Here is a 19,727-nt window from a genome sequence, read left to right on the forward strand (position 1 = left end):
TTCCACACCCCTACTACTCTCTGAGTAAAGAAACTGCCTCTGACATCTGTCCTATATCTACCACCCCTCAATTTAAAGCTATGTCCCCTCATGTTGGTCATCACCATCCGAGGAAAAAGACTCTCATTGTCCATCCTATCTAACCCTCTGACTATCTTATATGTCTCTATTAAGTCACCTCTCAGCCTTCTCCTCTCTAACGAAAACAACCTCAAGTCCCTGAGCCTTTCCTCGTAAGACCTTCCCTCCATACTAGGCAACATCCTAGTAAATCTCCTCTGAACCCTTTCCAAAACTTCCACATCCTTCCTATAATGTGGTGACCAGAACTGCACGCAGTACTCCAGGTGCGGCCGCACCAGAGTTGTGTACAGCTGCAGCATGACCTCGTGGCTCAGAAACTCAATCCCCCTACTGATAAAGGCTAGCACACCATATGCCTTCTTAACAGCCCTATTAACCTAGGTGGCAACTTTCAGGGATTTATGTACCTGGATGCCGAGATCTCTCTGTTCATCTACACTACCAAGAATCGTGCTATTAGCCCAGTACTCTGCATTCCTGTTACTCCTTCCAAAGTGAACCACCTCACACTTTTCCGCAATAAACTCCATCTGCCACCTCTCAGCCCAGCTCTGCAGCTTATCTATGTCCCTCTGTAACCTATAACATCCTTCAGCACTATCCACAACTCCACCAACCTTCGTGTCATCTGCAAATTTACTAACCCATCCTTCTACACCCTCTTCCAGGTCATTTATAAAAATGACAAACAGCAGTGGCCCCAAAACAGATCCTTGTGGTACACCACTAGTAACTGAACTCCAGGATGAACATTTTCCATCAACCACCACCCTCTTTCTTCTTTCAACTAGCCAATTACTGATCCAAACCGCTAAATCACCTTCAATCCCATGCTTCCATATAGAACATGTGGTCAGTTAATCCTTCTCGTCTTCCTTAGGTTAATCTTCAATATTTACTTGACCTGCATGGGTAGTGGTCATTTGATTGAGTAGATTAGGGCAAGAGCATATAATAATAATCTTTATTAGTATCACAAGTAGGTTTACATTAACTGAAATGAAGTTACTGTGAAAATCCCCTCGTCGCCACATTCCAGCACCTGTTCGGGTACACAGAGGGAGGATTTAGAATGTCCAATTCACCTAACAGCACATCTTTTAGGACTTGTGGGAGGAAACTGAGCGCCCTGAGGAAACCCACGCAGACACGGGGAGAACGTGCTGACTCCGCACAGAGAGTGACCCAAGCCAGGAATTGAATTGGGTCCCTGGCCCTGTGAAGCAAATGTACTAACCAATGTGCTATCGTGCTGGCCAGAATTGTGTTTACCTGGGTCAGATGGAGGGTATGTTAGGTTGGGGAGGAGGTTACCCTTCCCAAAGTTTGATATGAGCTTGGCTGGGATTATGATGTTGAAGGCAGAGCTGTGGTCAATGAATAGGAGTCTGAAGTAGGTGTCCTTGTTGTTGAGATGCGCCAGGGATGAGTGTAGGGCCAGGGAGATAGTTTTTGCTGTGGACTGGTTATGGCGGTATGCGAATTGCAGTGGATTCTGGGAGTGTGAAGTTGATGTGTCCCATGACCAACCTCTCGAATCACTTCATAATGTTAGATGTCAAGGCCACCGGACGGTAGTCGTTGAGACATGTTGTCTGGTTCTTCTTTGGCACTGGTATGACAGTGGTCTTCTTGGGGCAGGTGGGAACCTCAGAACGGAGTAGGGAGAGGTTGAAGATGTCGACGAACACACCCGCCAATTGGTCCACGCAGGATCTGGGTGCATGACCAGGGACTCCATCAGAACTCATTGCTTTCCATGGATTGACTTTCAAGAAGTCCGATCTGACTTCGGAGGCTGTGACGGTAGGTATGGGTGAGTCTGAGGCTGCTGGGGCAGTTGACTATAGTTTGTTGGTTTCCTGCTCAAAACAAACATAGAATGCATTGAATTTCATCAGGGAAGGGTGCGCTGCTGCTGGAATTCTACTCGGCTTTGCTTTGTAGCCTGTTATGTTTAAGCCTTGGCACAACCAACGAAAGTCTATGTCGTTATCCTGTAACTCTAGCTTAGTCTGGCTTAGTTTTGAGGTGGGGAGGATTGTGCCCCTCCCGCAGTTGGTGGGTGTCTTGATGATTCTTCCTTTTGTTGATGAAATTTCCTCCGTGGAGGATGGTGTAAATCTTCCAGTGTCGACAGGGATGGAGGGGTACCTCCGATATGGCTAGAGAGGAATGAGGTCAGTTGTGTAGCAAGTCTTACATTATGTGGGTATCCTTGGTTTACTGGCTCCTGTATATGAGAGTTTACAATTCCAAGCCACATCTTGTACTGAGGGCGGTATCTTGTTGCTCCTCAATGCTTGGGATGGTCCTTCTTGGCCTGGATCACTTGGGATGTTGAGTGTGGTTTTGAATGAGCAGTGTTTTCCTTCAGTGTCTTATGTGGGGGGGGGGGGGGGGGGGGGGCAGGGTGCCATGGGACCATGTGCGCATGTCTATATCCTGGTCCCTGTTAACTTGAGATCCTCAGCTCTGTTTTATCTTTTTATCCTGTCATTGTCAGTGCGATGGGAGACGCCGACCACAATGATTACAAACTGAACCAACTGTATGGAGATTTGCTGGTCCTCTCTGTATAAATGTTTGGTATGATGATCTCTCTGTACTGTGCTGGATTTTGGGATTTGTTGCTTCTTGCGGTTAGATGTAAAATGGCCTCGCTAATTATTTCTGTGGTTTTTTTCTTCATTATTTTACAGTTAAAGAATCATTGACTGATTCATGCAAAGGTACAGAAAAGTCTTGTATCAAAGAAAAGGACGTCATAATGTGTTATTGATGTGTCTGTTACGATTGGAGTTGGGGGAGACACGTTTTGGTGCACTGCCGAATGTGACACGAAGATCTTATTCTATATGTTGTACGAGCACTTGCTATGTGGGAAGGTGTGCGCTATTTTACCATGTTGTCCTGGCCTTATCCTCTTCTCTCTCTAGCTTAGCCGTTGGTACATACGGAAGCACTAAGTTTAATGATTAAGCTGAACCAGCTGTGTTGTTGTTCTCATGTCTTTTTCTGCATTCAAGTATGCCGTGCTGTACCCATCCTGAGGATCTGTTGTTTGTAAAAATGGAAAAACCTTAATAAAAATATATACATTAAAAAAAAAGAAAAACTGACCCTGCAGTTATTAAAAATTAACTAAATCCATGGGTGTAATTACACGCAGGGACTGCAGGCCTCAAAGAAGGCAGCTCACCATCATTTTATTTTTTTAAATTTATTAATTTACGGGATGTGGGTGGGCAGTGCTGTTTAGGCCAGCATTTATTGCTCCTCCCTAGTTGCCCTTCAGAAGGTGGTGGTGAGTTGTCTTCTTGAACTATTGCAGTCCTTGAGGTGTACGTACACCCACTGTGCTGTAAGGGAGGAAGTTCCAAGACGCTGCCCCAGTGACAGTGAAGGAACGACGATATATTTCCAAGTCAAGGGGATCCTCCAGATGGTGAGGTTCTCAGGTATTTGCTGCTCTTGTCTTTCTGGATGGTAGTGGACGTGGGTTTGGAAGGTGCTGTCTAAGAAACCTTGGTGAGTTACTGCAGAGCATCTTGTAGATGGTACACACGGCTGTCACTGTTCATTGGTGGTGGTGGGGTTTGAATGTTTGTAGAAGGAGGAGCAATCAAGCGGGCTGCTTGGTCCTGGATGGTATTGAGCTTCTTGGGTGTTGTTAGAGCTGCACTCATCCAAGCAAGTGGAGAGTATTCCATTACACTCCTGACTTGTGCCTTGTAGATGGTGGCTAGCCTTTGGGGGGCCAGGGGGTGATTTACTCACTGTAGGGTTCCTAGTCTTTGACCTGCCCCGGTAGCCACAGTAGTAATATGGCTATTTCTGTTTCTGATCAAGGATATTGATTGTGGGGGATTCAGCGATGATAAGGCCACTGAATGCCAAGTTGCGGTGTTAGATCCTCTCGTGTAAGAGATGGTCATTGCCTTGCACTTGTGTGGAGCAAATGTAACTTGCCACTTGTCAGCCCAATCCTGGATATTGTCCATGCCTTTCTGCATTTGGACATGGACTGCTTCATTAACTGAGGAGATGTGACTGGCGCTGAACGTTGTGCAATCATCTGTAAACATCCCCACATCTGACCTTATTGAGCCTCCCTGAGCAGGCTATTGGTGAGTTAATGTCGCTTGATAGCAGTGTTGATGATTCCTTCCATCACTTTGATGATGCTGGAGAGTAGACTGATAGGGCAGTAATTGACTGGGTTGGATTTGTCTTGTTTCCTGTGTACAGGACATACGTGGGCAATTTTCCACATTTCTGGGTAGATGCCAGTGTTTTAGCTGTACTGGAACAGCTTGGCCAGGAGTGCGGCAAGTTCTGGAGCACTAGTCTTAAGCACTATTGCCAGAATATTGTCAGGCCCATAGCCTTTGCAGTATCCAATGCCTTCGGCTATTTCTTGATATCACGTGGAGTGAATCGTATTGTCTGAAGACCGACACCTGTGATCCTGGGGACCTCCAGAGGAGACCGAGATGGATCATCCACTCGGCAATTCTGGCTGAAGATTGTTCCAAATGCCTTTTGCACACATGTGCTGGGCTCCTCCATCATTGATAGTGGGGATATTTGTGAAGCCTCCTCCTCCAGTGAGTTGTTTAATTGTCTACTACCATTCACAGCTGGATGTGGCAGGACTACCGAGCTTAGAGTTTTTGTGTTTGTTGTGGAATTGCTTTGCTCTGTCTATTACTTGCTGAATATGCAGTTGGCACACAAGTTGTAGCTTCACCAGGTTGACGCCTCATTTTTCGGTATGCCTGATGTTGCACCTGGCAAGTTCTCCTGCATTCTTCATTGAACCCGGTTTGATCCCCCGGCTTGGTGTTTTAAAAATTTTTTTTTGTTTTTTTAAAATAAATTTAGAATATCCAATTCATTTTTTCCAATTAAGGGGCAATTTAGCGTGGCCAATCCACCTAACCCGCACAACTTTGGGTTGTGGGGGTGAAACCCACGCAGACACGGGGAGAATGTGCAAACTCCTCACAGATAGTGACCCAGGGCCGGGATTCGAACCCGGGTCCTCAGCGCCGTAGGCAGCAATGCTAACCACTGTGCCACCGTGCCGCCCCCCCCGGCTTGGTGTTAATGGTAGAGTGCGGGATATGTCAGGCCATGAGATTGCAGATTGTGGTTGAATATAATTCTGCTGCTGCTGATGGACCACAGCGTCTCATGAATACCCAGCCTTGAGTTGCTAGATTTGTTCGAAGTCTATCCTATTTAGCACGGTGGTAGCGTCACACAACACGATGGAGGGTATCCTCAATGTGAAGACGGGACTTTGCCTCCATAAGGACTATGCAGTGGTTACTTTACCAATACTGTCATGGACAGATGCATCTGCAACAGGCAGATTGGTGAGGATGAGGTCAAGCATGTTTTTCCCTCGTGTTGGTTCCCTCACCACCTGCTGCAGACCCAGTCTAGCAGCCACGTCCGGCCAGCTTTGTCTGTGGTGGTACTACCGAGGCACTCTTGGTGATTGACATTGAAATCCCCCACCCTGAACATATTCTGCATCCTTGCCACCCTCGATTCATCAAGTGATGGTGGCCAGAACGTGGTAACCAGCAGGAGGTTCCCTTGCCCATATTGCCATGAGACTTCATGGGGTCCAGAGTTGATGCTGAGGGCTCCCAGGGCAACTCCCGCCCAAATATATACCACTGTGCCACCGCCACCTCTACCGGGTCTGTCCTGCCGATGAGACAGGACATACCCAGGAATGGTGATAGTGGGGTTTAGGGCATTGTCTGTAAGGTATGATTCTGTGAGTGTGACTATGTCAGGCTGTTACGTAGCTAGTCTGTGAGACAACTCTCTCATCTTTGGCACAAGCCCTCAGATGTTAGTAAGGAGGACTTTGCAGGGTCAGCAGGGCTGGGTTTGCCGCTGTCGTTTCCTGTGCCTGGTCCGATATCACTCCTTTTTTGTATTTATGTCATGGTTGAATACAACTGAGCGGCTCGCTTGGCCATTTCAGAGGACATTTAAGAGTCAACCACATTGCTGTGGGTCTGGAGTCACATGTAGGCCAGACCAGGTCAGGTAAGGACAGCAGATTTCTTTCCCGAAAGGAGATTATTGAACCAGATGGGTTTTTACGACAATCGACGATGGTTTCATGGTCACCTTTAGATATTTTATTGAATTTAAATTCCATCACCTGCCGTGGTGGGATTCGAACCCGCGTTCCCAGATCATTATCCTTGGTCTCCGGATTACTAGTCCAGCGACAATACCACTATGCCACTGCCTCCCCCTCCCCCCTCTCCCTGAAACGCAATTAGGGATAGGCAATAAATGCTGGCCGAGCCAGTCACACCCGCATCCTGTAAATGAGTAAAAAGAAGCTAAAATCTAAATTATAAATGAATGACGATTTGCGCATTCCACAATAATTGTTAGTTTTCCCAGAGCAAAACAGAGCAATTGCTATCCGCAAGAGAATGCCCTCATTTCACTGTTCTGCAGCACGAACATTGGAACTTGAGACATTGACAATAATACGGCTTCAGAAAAATGGAGTGCAAGAAAATTCGATACTGCTGCAGTATCTTGAATAATGGTATCCTGCAGTTAAGGTCGATCTGTGGAATATCTGTCTACTACATGTGAAACTGTAGCTTTTCTGGGAAAGGTGATAATATCTTCAAAAGAACTGATTATGCGTGATCAGCTTTCAAATCTGTTACCGATAACTTACAGCTCTAGTTAACAAGGAATGTTGTAATTTCTGAGGACAAATTCAGTTTCTTCAGCAAACTGATAAGTATATAAGAACAGCCCTGAGCTCTCTTGCTGGTTCAGTCTTCTACCTGGTTTAAAGCTGAGCTGCACAGATCATGGTTTGATCCAATCTTTGCGAAGTTTTCCAATCCGACTTGGAATCCAAATGCTCAGATAATTCCTGGGTTCTAAACCTCCGCCCTGACTGTATCGCTGACACAATGCTACCTTCAAATGTAGGTGCCCTGATTGGGTTAGAGGTGAGCTTGGTACCCAAATAGTGGTGTGGAGTGCTGCTTGGAGGAAGCAACTAAGCGCTGACTGCAATTCCAAAGGTTCTGGGCTTGACAGGGCTTGACATTGCCTTGGAGCGTAGAGCAGGCAGAAATCATAGGGTTGGCTCACCAGCTGAGAAAGCAGGCAGCCACGAGGGAAATAGTGCAGGTAAAGGATAGCAGAGGCAGATTGGTAACAGAACCAAAGGAGGTCAATCGGGCATTTGAGACCTTCTACTGACGGGGATGCGGGGATGAAACAGTTCCTAGACGGACTGGAACTACCAGTTGTAGGGGAAGACAGATGGGGGGAGCTGGAAGCACCAATAGATCTGGGAGAAATCATAGAGAGCATCAGCTTCATGCAGGCGGGGAAGGCACCGGACCCCGATGGGTTCCCGGCGGACTTCTACAAAACATTTGCACCAGTCCTGGCCCCACACCTCAGGGACATGTTCGCAGACTCACTGGCAGGGGGCACTCTGTCCCCCAACGCTAGCGCAGGCCACAATTTTACTGATACCCAAATACGCCGGCACCAACCACACCTGGTCGTTGCCGTCGTGAACAGCGCGCGACAGGTAAGTGTGGGGCCTGAGGGGGGCGGAGGGAGGATCGAGGACCACGGGCGTGCTCATGAGGTGATTGGCCCGCGATCGGTGCCCACCGATCGTTGGGCCGGCATCTCTAAGAGACGCACTCTTTTCGCTCCGCCGCCCCGCAAGATCAAGCCGCCATGTCTTGCGGGGGCAGCAGGGGAGACAGCAACCGCGCATACGCGGCTGACGTCACTTCGGCGCCGCATCGGTGTCATTCCCGGCGCGCCGCTTTGACGCAATTTGGCGCGGCACCGGTCACAGGCCGCTCTACACGGCCGGGCCGCCGATTCTCCAGCCCGGATGGGCCGAGTGGCCGCTGTAAAAAGGCAGAGTCCCACCGCCGCCGTCCACACCTGGTTGCAGCCAGCGGGAACTCTGCATGCAGGTTCAGGGGGCGGCCTGTGGGGGGGGGGGGGGGGGGGGGGGAGGGAGGGAGGGTTCTCCGACCCCGGGGGGCCTTCGATGGGGTCTGGCCCGCGGTCAGGGCCCATCGATCGGCGGGTCAGCCTCTCACTCCCTGGGCCTATTTTCTGACCCGCGACCCCTGAACTCCCGCGCCATATTGCGCTGGGTCCGGCGCGTTGATGGAGGCCACCGTGCATGTGCGGGTTGGCCCTGGTGCCACTGCGCATGTCCTCGTTGATGCCGGCGCCACTGCGCATGTGTGAATCCCGCAGCACACAGTTCACGTCGGAGTGGGTGGCTGGAGCGGCGTGAACCGCTCCAGCGCTGTGCTGGCCCCCTGTAGGGGCCAGAATCGGTACTACTAGCAGCTCGTTCACGCCATCGTGAAACACAATGATGTTTCTGACGGCGTGGACACTGCCGCTGAATGGGAAAATCACGTCCAAGGTCTAAGCAGAAAATCTGAACAAGTCACGGTTAAAACATTTTAATACTTATTTGGTAAACCTGCTGATGAGGTAATCCAAATGCAATACATTGATGTATTGATGTACACACCCAGCTTTGCCAAAATATTGAACACCTTGACAAATATAAATTCAAGTTGCGAAATTGATAAAACTTAAAAAGAAGGCTGGAAAACCCCCAGTAAAACTACAAAAGGGAAAAAGACACTATTCAGGTAAACCATATGAGAATGACAGAGCAGTAGGGAGCATTCTGGGAGTCTTAAGGATAAATCATTTTGAAAATGCCGACAGATTTCCCAAAGTGCAACAGCAGGTGGAAGTGATTAGCTAGCTGACTATGTTTGAGGGGCAAGTTCCACACCATGAGCAAGCAATGAAGCCACATGCAGCACCGTTACAGAACTGAAATGAGTTAAGACTTCAGTGGAGACAGACCTGGCTCTCACTGAAACCAAAGCGAACAACAAGGACAAAGCTCTGCATCAAGTGGAGAAAGAAAAGGCAGAAGTTAGATTGGAATACGTTCAAAGGAATGGATTGGGAGATTTAAAACTCAAAATTCAAGATGACTATGCACCTACAGAAACACATGATATACTAAGGCCTTCAATGAACCAAGATCGGGACAAAAAAATTTCTGAGGTGTCACAAAGGCATAAGGAGGCTTCAAAAGAAACAAAGTTTGAAGGTTGAGAAAGAATCGCTGCTGCATTGGAACAGTTGTTTGAAAGCATAACTAACAACCAAAACTTTTGCACTTCAATCCCATTCGATCAACATGCATTGTATGGAAGAGCAAATCCAGACATTAAGAGCAGGTAAGGAAAAGTCTAAGAAACAGATTGAAGTTTAAACTTTTTTTTTAACCTCATTTTTTGCGGGATGTGGGCTTCGCTGGCTAGGTCAGCATTTGTTTCCCATCCCTAATTACCCTTGAGAATGTGGTGGTGAGCTGCCTTCTTGAACTGCTGCAGCCCATGTGGTGTAGGTACACCCACAGTACTGTTAGGGAGGGAGTTCCAGGATTTTGCCCCAGTGACAGCGAAGGAATAGCCACAGGAGAACGTCCTGGTGGTGTGTTCGCATATCTGCTGCTCTTGTCCTTCTAGATGGTAGTAGTCATGAGTTTGGAAGGTACTGTCGAAGAAATCTTGGTGAGTTCCTGCAGTGCATCTTGTAGATGGTACACACGGCTGTTATGGTGCGTTGGTGGTGGAAGGAGTGAATATTTGTGGAAGCGGGAGCAATCAAGCTGGCTGCTTCATCCTGGATTGTTTCGAGCTTCTCGAATATTGTTGGAGCTGCACTCATCCACCCAAATGGGAAGCATTCCATCACACTCCTGACTTGTGCCTTGTAGGTGGTGGACAGGCATTGGGACGTCAGGCGATGAGTGACTTGCCGCAGGATTCCTAGCCTCTGACCTGGGGATGGTGGACATTAGTGTGGTGGCCAGAAACCCCCAGTGAGGATAGTAACATGGAACGTACAAGATCTGAATTGTCTGGTCAAACAGTCTCAGGTGCTTGCACACCTAAAATGTTTAAGGGCAATAATCCTTCCTAAGGCACCTTTCCAGAGGGTGGATAACTTAATTTCGGAATTTGTTTGGACAGGCAAGATGCCTATTTGTAGAGAGGGAGGCGAGTTGGTGCTCCCAAATCTGTTGTACTATTATTACATGGTAAACGTGGAGAAGGTGAGAAGTTGGTGTGGGGAGGAGGGGTCAGAATGGGTACCGGTGTGGGCATGAGCTTGAGGATTCTGGCGATGACCCCATTCCCATTTTCCCTGGGTAGGCACACTAATGGTCCTGGCATTGTGTCATCTCTTAAAATATGGAATCAGTTGAGGCTGCATTTTGGTATCGGAAATATATCAGAACTGGCCCTAATATGTGAGAACCACAGGTTTATACAGGAGGGATGGATGCGATGTACATGAGTTGGTACAGGGAAGGGATAGAGTGGGTTCCGGACCTACTCGTAGTGGGGAGGTTTGCGAGACTAGACGAATTGCAGGAGAAGTTCAAGTTACCAAGGAGGAGAGAATTCAGATATTTTCAGGTCTGAGATTTTGCACGTAAGGAGCTGCCCTCATTCCCTCAGCTGCCAACTTGGATAAGTTAACTCAGGATGAGCTGAGCGGGGGATGGATTGGGAATATTTACGGGTGGTTGGTGAAGATGAAGAAGGAACCGGTGGAGGGGATAAAGTGAAAATGGGAGGAGTAATTGGAGATTGAGTTTGGGTGGGGGCCTGCAGTAGAAATATGCACGGGGAGGGGGGTGGCAATGTTGTGGCCTTCGCCTCTCTGTTTGCTCAGTGGCGAATTGGAGTTGGAGGTCGGCAGTGCCACTGGGGATTGCGGCACAGCTGGGGGATTTTTAGGAATTTTAAAAACTGGCGAAGGTCAAGTTCGGTCTCAGGGAGTCGGAAGAGGGGTTCTATTTAAGATGGAGGCTCTTTCTGTTCCTGTTTGAGGATCTATTTGTCGCCAGTGGGTAGGAGGTTGGGGGATTGGGGTGTTGGGGTAGTTTAGGGGAGGAAAAAGGGAAAATTGACAAACTGTTTGAATTATGTTTATATTTGGTTGTGGTATGTGTGCATTTCTGATCATGTTTGAAATAAAATATATTTATACTCAATAAAATGTACTGGGGATGAATAGGGCTGGATTCAGCGATCGGCCGGAGAATCACAGTTCCCAACCAAATCGGGGGCGGCGCCACTTTCGCAATGCTCTTCCCCTTCCAAAGCGGCGTACTCGCGTATCGGCAGCCTCAGGACATTGCCTGAGGCCCGTCCCTCGATGCTCCGCCCCCAACCGGCCGAGTTCCGGACGGCATCGGTTGCGTGTGGTCTCATTCGTCGGGAACTCAGTGTGGCCGCTGCAGACTCAGTCCAGCACCGCCACAGTTGGGGGAGGGCCGATCCACGGGCAGGGGGGACTTTGTTAGGGGCTGGGGCCACTGTGGGGTGGGGGTGGCCCGGGCCGTACAAGCCGACCAAAGGGGGGTACTATTTTGCGGGCCGGGTCTGCGAGCGGCCTCCGCCATGTAGCACGGCACAGCGGCTGCAGGCCGCCACCGCGCACATGCGCGGCCACAGACCTGGCAGTTTTCCGCGCCGTATCGGCAGCTAGAGCCAGGTGCTCTACACTTCCGGCATGCTAGCCCCCAGCAAAATGGGGAATCAGTAGAACAATAGAACATTACAGCGCAGTACAGACCTTTCGGCCCTTGATGTTGCACCAACCTGTGAAACCAAAATGGCCGTTTTACGCCATTTTTTCCAGCTTAAAACGCCACCGTTCCCATGCGGGTGTGGGGGACATAGCTCCAAAATAGGAGAATCCAGCCCATGGAGTCTCCACTGTTGTGTATTAATCTCATGGATTTTGCATGTTAACATGTACAGTCTCAAGTTATTGGCACTTCACCACTTGGCAAATCACAGCATTCTGTTTCTTATCCCTAATTCAGTGCAATTTTCTTGTTCCAGAGAAAGTGATCCCTCTTGATACAAGCTACTGTCTATTTTTAAATTAGAAGCATCCACAGGAAATTGTGTTTCACCTGTTTCAAATAGGGGGGAATGGAGTTCATGGTAAAACAGTTCCTGTCTCTAATGCTCTCACAATCTTTGCAGCCCACTTTCTATTTTTCAATTTGTCTAGCCTCCCTCTCTCCAGCATAATATCTTTAAAGGTACATTGAAATAAATCGCAAGATAAATCATTCTGGTAAAAATCTCAAATAACTGCTGAAAGACTGAACAGTTAGGCTCTAAACATTCTTGTTCGGTGGCTAAGGGGTGATGTTTTCACGGTCTCTCATGGCAACACTGGAGAGTGCAAGGCAGGCAGGGGCCATGGCCTAAAGTGGGGCCTCCTAGGCTGGGAGTTCCCACTCCCGAGAAGAAGAGAGGGCCTAGTGGTGATCAATTGAGTAAATTAAGCAGAGCGAATTAATTGCTCATATACAGTTTAGTGGGCGTGGCTGCAAAGCCATGTTTTGTGAATTAATTGATTTTTTAAAAGGAAGTAGCTAAAGAAGTCAACAGGGGAATGGCTATGGATGTGGTTTCAATGGACTTCCAGTAGACATTCAATAAGATTCCACATAAGACTATGCTAGCTAAAAATAAATCTCATGCAATTGAAAGCAAATTATTGACCTTGTTTAGGAGGCTGGTTAAGTGATAGAAGAGTAAGGATATTGAATGATTAGAATGGGCAGCACGGTAGCATTTTGGATAGCACAATCGCTTCACAGCTCCAGGGTCCCAGGTTCAATTCCAGCTTGGGTCACTGTCTGTGCGGAGTCTGCACATCCTCCCCGTGTGTGCGTGGGTTTCCTCCTGGTGCTCCGGTTTCCTCCCACAGTCCAAAGATGTGCGGGTTAGGTGGATTGGCCATGATAAATTGCCCTTAGTGTCCAAAATTGCCCTTAGTGTTGGGTGGGGTTACTGGGTTATGGGGATAGGATGGAGGTGTTGACCTTGGGTAGGGTGCTCTTTCCAAGAGCCGGTGCAGGCTTGATGGGCCAATATGAAGTGACTATTAAAGTCAGATTTTCAAACAGCGATGCGACGGGAAGTGGGCTCCAGTTTTCCACCAATGCCCAGCATGCCGATTTGTCGGCACGTTCCTACCACAGGGCCATTTCTGAGGAGGCTTACTGCATGGTAGTGATAGCCATCTGCTGCCAAGTAGTGGGTAGCCTATTAAGATCATTGTGCAGGTGCCAGCTTGAATTCTCCAACTGGATACAGTGCCACCTCACCCACCCTATCACCCACCGAGGCTGAATCTTATCCCGGTGACAGTACCAGTGGCTGTAGCTCCATTTACCACCTTTAACCACCACTTCACCAAGGTGGCGATTGCAAGATGGTCACGGCTATGGTTGAAGGCCACTCTGATAGCCGGGGGCTGGATTCTCCATCAGCGGGAACCTCCATTTCGCCGGCAATGCACTTACGCCCATGGATTACCCGACGGTGTGCAGATGCACACAATGGGAAATCCCATTGGCCGGCTGCCGGGACGGAGAATCCCGCTACTTGCGGGGGAGTGTCATGCCAGAAAGTCCCGCCCCTGGTCTCTTTTTATTTTTAATTGTTCGAAAAAGTCTTCAGAGGATGCCTCTATCATGGAGCGCCCACTCTTTCCACTACCCACATCAGCAGCTCCCAACGTGCCTGGTTGGGTTGTTGATTTGTCAATGCCGGAGATCCTCCAATTGGTTTTCCAGTCTAAGGAGCCCGTCCACTCTTCTTATCTGAACAGCGTTGTTTTATCCAGGCCGCTAATTGGTCTACTTGTTAAAAATTATGTTGAGCGTCAAGTATTGCTGTACTGTGGGGTCAGGAGCCAGAATTGTGCACAATGTCGGGGTGCCAACACCAGAACAAGAATTCAGTTCATGGTCTCCATTATGATCCTTACTACAGTCTCAACAATCGCTATAGAATGCCTACAGTGCAGAGGGAGGCCATTCAGCCCATTGAGCCTGCACCAACCCTCTGAAAGAGCACGCTTCCTCGGCCCACTCCCTCGCCCAATCCCATAACCTAACCTGTACATCCCTGGACACTAAGGGGCACTTTAGCATGGCCAATCCACCTAAAGTGCACATCTTTGGACTGTGGGAGGAAACTAGAGCACCCAGAGGAAACCCACGCAGACACGGGTAGAATCTGCAAACTCCACGCAGACAGTCACCCAAGGCTGGAATCGAATCCGAGTCCCTGGTTCTGTGAAGCAGCAGTGCTAACCACTGTGCATTATATTCACTAATGACTTGGGTAACACAATAGAGAGTCATATATCCTTACCAGTACAAGACATGCAGCTGGGAGCATGAAATTACAAAGGGACATTGATAAATCAAACGAGAGGGCAGAACGGTTGCAGATAGATTTCAAAGCAGGTAAGTGTGAGATCATCCATTTTGAACCAAAGAGCTGAGCATTTTTCAAAAAGTAAAAACTTTAGGAGCAGTGGAGGTCCAAAGAGATTTAGCCGTCAATGTACACAGGTCAATAAAATGTGTCGTCACAATCAAAGGGATATAATGCCCTGTTTAAACAACATCTGGAGTACTGTTCACAGTTTTGGGCATTGTGCCTGAGGAAGGATATTTTAGTCTTGCTAGGAATGAAAAGTAGATTCGTCAGAAATTTGGGCTCCAACTTTTCAACCCATCAAGCTTCACATTTACATTGAAATCATTATAGGAATTGATTCTTACACAACTATTAATTTTCACTATAGTGTTTAAGATACTACATAAAGTTATGTTCAACAGTTGATAAGCATTACAGAAAATAAATGCACAAGTTATCATGCCTAATATTTTGATTAAAATCTTTATTGCATATTTAACCTCTGCATCCACTTCCTATCACCATTTTGCGATGATGAATATGGCCATAGGAATATATAAAATAATTATGTCAAGGACAGAATATATCCTTTTACAAATAAGGACTGAATTATTCTGCAGGCCTTGCTCCAACTACCTACCCATACGCTAATCTGGCTTCACCTGCAAAACTGAAGTATTCTGGGTCCTTGAATAACAGGCACCTTCTCGAGATGTTGAATAGCTTGTGTGCCTCTGATTTTGCAGGCTCGGCTGCCTGCCATTGCTCTGGTGTTTGTCAATGAGGGAATTAACATGCCATGAAATCTGCAGCTGGAATATTTTTTGTGAATTTGCCTCCATTTGACAGGACAAACTGACATGTAACTCCCATTGGTTGTCATGTATCAGGTGGCAATGTGGGAGTCCTCCTGGGGAAGGTCACAAGTCCCCTGTCATCATCCTATTGTTTACCAAAATAATAATACTGTAGAACTGTTGGTAGTCCTCAAGAGGAAAATATCTTTGGCCTGCCAGAATGTTTTCAGTAGTCAGCAGTTTCCTGCACTACCATTTGGGGAGATATGTGGACATGTGTAAGTACTTCTTATGTATTTACCAGCGTAGATTGTGGAGCTACTTTCCCTGCGCCTCGTGTCCATGGAGTTGACAGCTGCAAAACATAGGAAAACGGGTGGAGATGCCACTGTGTGGGAACCACAGGTTTAAGCCGAGGGAGACGGATGGGATGTATGGGACGTGGAGGGATGCGGGACCGGAGTGGGCCAGGGATATGTTCTTGGAGGGGAGATTTATGGGGCTGGATGAGCTGCCGGAGATGTTTGAGCTGCCGAGGGGTAGAGTTTAATTATATAGCAAATGCAGGACTTTGCTTGAAAGGAGTGAAAGACGTTCCCCCAGCCACTAGAGTACATATTATTGGAGCAAATGACATGGGGGAGGGCAGGATTGTGGACACCTCCGGGTGGTTTGGAGAGCAGGTCAAGGCCCAGGTGGTGGGGGTAAAGCGTAAGTGGGAGGAGGAGTTGGGGAGGGAGATAGGATGGTGACTCTGGTGTGAGGCGATATGACAGGTGAACTCAACCTCCTCCTGCGTGAGGATGAGCTCAGATCAAGATGGTGCTCAGGGTACACGGGATTCAGGCAAGGATGACAGGGATCTTCCAGGGGGTGACAGATGGCTGTGAGAAGTGTGGGCGGGGGCAGGGGAATCATGTTTGATACACCATCAATAACAGACGACGAGTGATAAACGTAACTGAGGCTTGAATACCCCAAACAGCAAGCCTCCTGCCTATGAACCCGAACTGGGTCCGGAGGCGGAGACTTGCCACTTTTATACAGAAGCCCGAGGGGAGGAGCCACAGGTGGAGCCAGCCTGGACAAGCCCAGGCATGTAGAATACAGCACAGTGAATATAAGACAATAACATGGTTTACCACATTCACCCCCTGTTTAAAAAAAGTCCGGCGGGGGTGAAGTGGTCTTACAGGTCAAGTCTGTCGGGGGCCTTAACCTTCCGCTGTGACCACCTCAGTCCCAGCTGTGGTGTGGGCGCCTGCGTCGAGACTTGCACGTACGGGAACGTGTTGACTTCTTATTCTTCACCGTGCTGTTGAGTTGGCGAAGGGGGGTGGGGGGAGGGGGGGGGGCGGTGAATGGGCGGAGGAGGTTGTGCTTGTCCTCGGTGGGCCTGCGAGAGTCAGTTCGTGAGGGAGGTGGGCGGAGGTGGGTGAAGACAGTGTAGGGTGGGGTGTGATGGTCGCCGGGGAGGCTGCGGGAGCCAAATCCCAAAGGGAGACTGTGTCCTGTCGCCCGTCCTGGTGTGTCACGTAGGCATATTGAGGGTTTTCATGGAGCAGCAGGACCTTCTCGACGAGGGGGTCGGTTTTATGGATCCTCGCATTCTTGCGGAGAAGGACGGCCCCCGGGACTGTCAGCCAGGACGGAAGCGAGACCCTGGAGGTGGACTTCCTGGGGAAGGCAAACATACGTTCATTAGCAGTCTCGTTAGTGGCCATACATAGGAGAGACCAGATGGAGTGGAGCGCATCGGTGAGGACTTCCTGCCAGCGGGAGACTGGGAAACGTTTCGACCATGGGGCCAGGAGGACAGCCTTCTAGAACGTCGCGTTCTCCCTCTCCACCTGTCCGTTTCCTCGGGGGTTATACTGCTGGAGGCGATCGAAACGTTTGTTGAGCAGGAACTGGCGCAACTCGTCGCTCATAAAGGCGGAGCCCCGATCACTTTGGATGTAGGCGAGGAACCCAAACAGGTTGAAAAGACTGTGCAGGGCCTTGAAAACGGAGGCAGAGGTTATGTCAGAGCACGGGATGGCGAAGGGGAATCTGGAGTACTCATCAATGATGTTGAGGAAGTACACGTTATGGTCAGTGGAGGGGATGGGCCCTTTGAAGTCCATGCTGAGGCGTTCAAAAGGGCGGGAAGCCTTTACCAGATATGCTCTGTCTGGTCGAAAGAAGTGAGAAGTGAGGGGGCAGGGGTCCGTTGAACTTTAGGGTAAGGCTCTGGAGATGGCACTCGAAGTCGAGCCCCAGTAATAGGGCAGGGAAGAGATGGGGGAGGACGTAGAGCCTAAAGTTGGTGTACTCTACGCCTTGCACAGTGAGGGTCGCGACACTGTACCTCCGGATTTCCACTGCGTGGGATCCGGAAGCCAGGGAGATTTTCTGGGTCGCATGTAAGATTGGGAGGGAGCAGCGCCTTACCATATCTGCGTGTATGAAGCTGTCTGTGCTCCCGGAGTCGAAGAGACAGGCTGCCTCGTGCCCGTGGATCCGGATGGTCATGGTGGACTTCGCTAGGTGGTGCGGTCGGGACTGGTCCAGTGTGACGGAGGCGAGTGTCGGAAGCCGGTCGGTAGGTCGGTCGGAGGTGGCAGCGGCCAGCATACGGTCGGGTGAGCAGGGCTCCCGGGAGGAGGCTACGAGTGGTCCTAAGATGGCATCCAATATGGCGGCCCCCGTGGGTCACACGTGGCAGGTGGGGTGTTAGATGGCGTCCAAGATGGCAGCCCCCGTGGCTCGCACATGGCGGGTCAGGTGTAAGATGGCGGCAAGATGACGGCCCCAGTGGATCGCACGTGTCGGCCAAAATTAAAGATGGCGGCACCCACGGGTCGCACATGGCGGGTGGCACAGCAGTTGGGGGTGGCCCCGACAGGCAGCAGGCAGCGCTGCTGGGCCTAGAAGATTTAGGGGAGGGGAGGGCCTGTCAGGCTTTTGCGAAGTGGCCCTTCTTCCTACAGCCGTGATAGGTTGTGTTCCGTGCCATGCAGCGTTGTCGGGGGTGATTACTCTGGCCGCAGAAGTAGCACTTCGTGTCTCCGGCGTTGGCAGGCCGCTGCGCAGCGCAGGTCATTTAATGGCTGCGCCCACAAGGCCCACGAGGGTGCCACACGGTCGGAGCTGTAGGCCCCCATGTTCTGGGAAGCCACCTCCAGTGAGTTGGAGAGTTGTACTGTCTCTGGGAGGCCAAGTGTCCCCCCTTTTAATAAGCGCTGGCGGATATAGTTCGAGTGCATGCCCTCGACATAGGCATCCCTGATCAGCAGCTCCATGTGCTGGGTAGCCGATATCGCCTGGCAGTCACAGTTCCAACAGAGGATGCGCAAGGCACACAGGAATTCCGCGAGTGATTCCCCAGGGCGTTGGCGTCTCGTGGCGAGGAGGTGCCTAGCATATACCTGATTAACGGATTTCACATAATGTCCTTTTAGCAGCGTTATTGCCTCCACATACGAGGGGGCGTCCCTGATGAGGTTAAAGACTCTTGGGCTCACCCGTGTGTGGAGGACCTGCTTCTTTTGGAGGTCTGTGAAGTCTTTGTTGAAAGATGCGAGGTACGCCTCGAAGCAGCTTAGCCAGTGTTCAAAAGTCTCTATAGCGTCAGCTGCTTGTGGGTCCAGTTGCAAGTGAACAAGCTTGAGTGAAGAGTCCATCTTTAGAAGTTTAGTGTATTAATTTGATACACCATCAATAACACACGATGAGTGATATACGTAACTTGAGGCTTTACTACACTAAACAACTGGGCCCGGAGGTGGAGACTTGCCACTTTTACACAGAAGCCTGAGGGGAGGAGCCACAGGAGGAGCCAGCCTGGACAAGCCCTGACATGTACAATACAGCACAGTGAATATACGACAATAGCGTGGTTTACCACAATGCTCACATGTTCTGGGGTTGTGAGAAGCTGGAGTGCTTTGGGGAGGCAGTGTTCGGGACGTTATTCAGGATGGTGGGGGCTGGGGTGTGGCCAGACCCTATGGTGGCGATCTTTGAGGTTTTGTAGGAGCCGGAGCTGATGGAGGGGAAGGCGGGCCAATTAAGGCCCTCGCCTTTCTGATTGACGGCAAAGGATCCTGTTGAATTGGAGTCGGATACGCCACCGGGGGTGGCAGCCTGGCTGGGGGATTTGTACGACTTTCCCCGGCTGGAGAAAATTACGTTCAAGTTGAGGGGGTCAAAAGAGGTTTTCGAGGTGCGGTTGGGGGCAGTTCATTACTTTATTTGAGTAGCTGTTCATCGCGAAAGGCAGGGGAAGGTAAAGGGAGGAATGAAAAAGGGAAAAACTGTACCAAGTGTTAATTATGCTTTGATGGACTGTGTATTCTGTTGATGTTGTGTATGTTTGGAATAAAATATCATTAAAAAAAGAAGGAATGGGATGAAGCTGTCATCATGGAGAGAGTATCAGCATTACACAGCATTACACTGAGGATTG

At 49.5% G+C, this 19,727-nt stretch overlaps 1 pseudogene; it reads right to left on the reverse strand.

Annotated features, from left to right (window-relative positions):
- Nucleotides 1–3,055: 3,055 nt before the first annotated feature.
- Nucleotides 3,056–18,942, reverse strand: LOC119963649 (annotated as a pseudogene).
- Nucleotides 18,943–19,727: the final 785 nt, after the last annotated feature.

This window comes from Scyliorhinus canicula, chromosome 3 (assembly GCF_902713615.1).
Source record: "Scyliorhinus canicula chromosome 3, sScyCan1.1, whole genome shotgun sequence".
In the NCBI taxonomy this organism is placed as follows: Eukaryota; Metazoa; Chordata; class Chondrichthyes; order Carcharhiniformes; family Scyliorhinidae; genus Scyliorhinus; species Scyliorhinus canicula.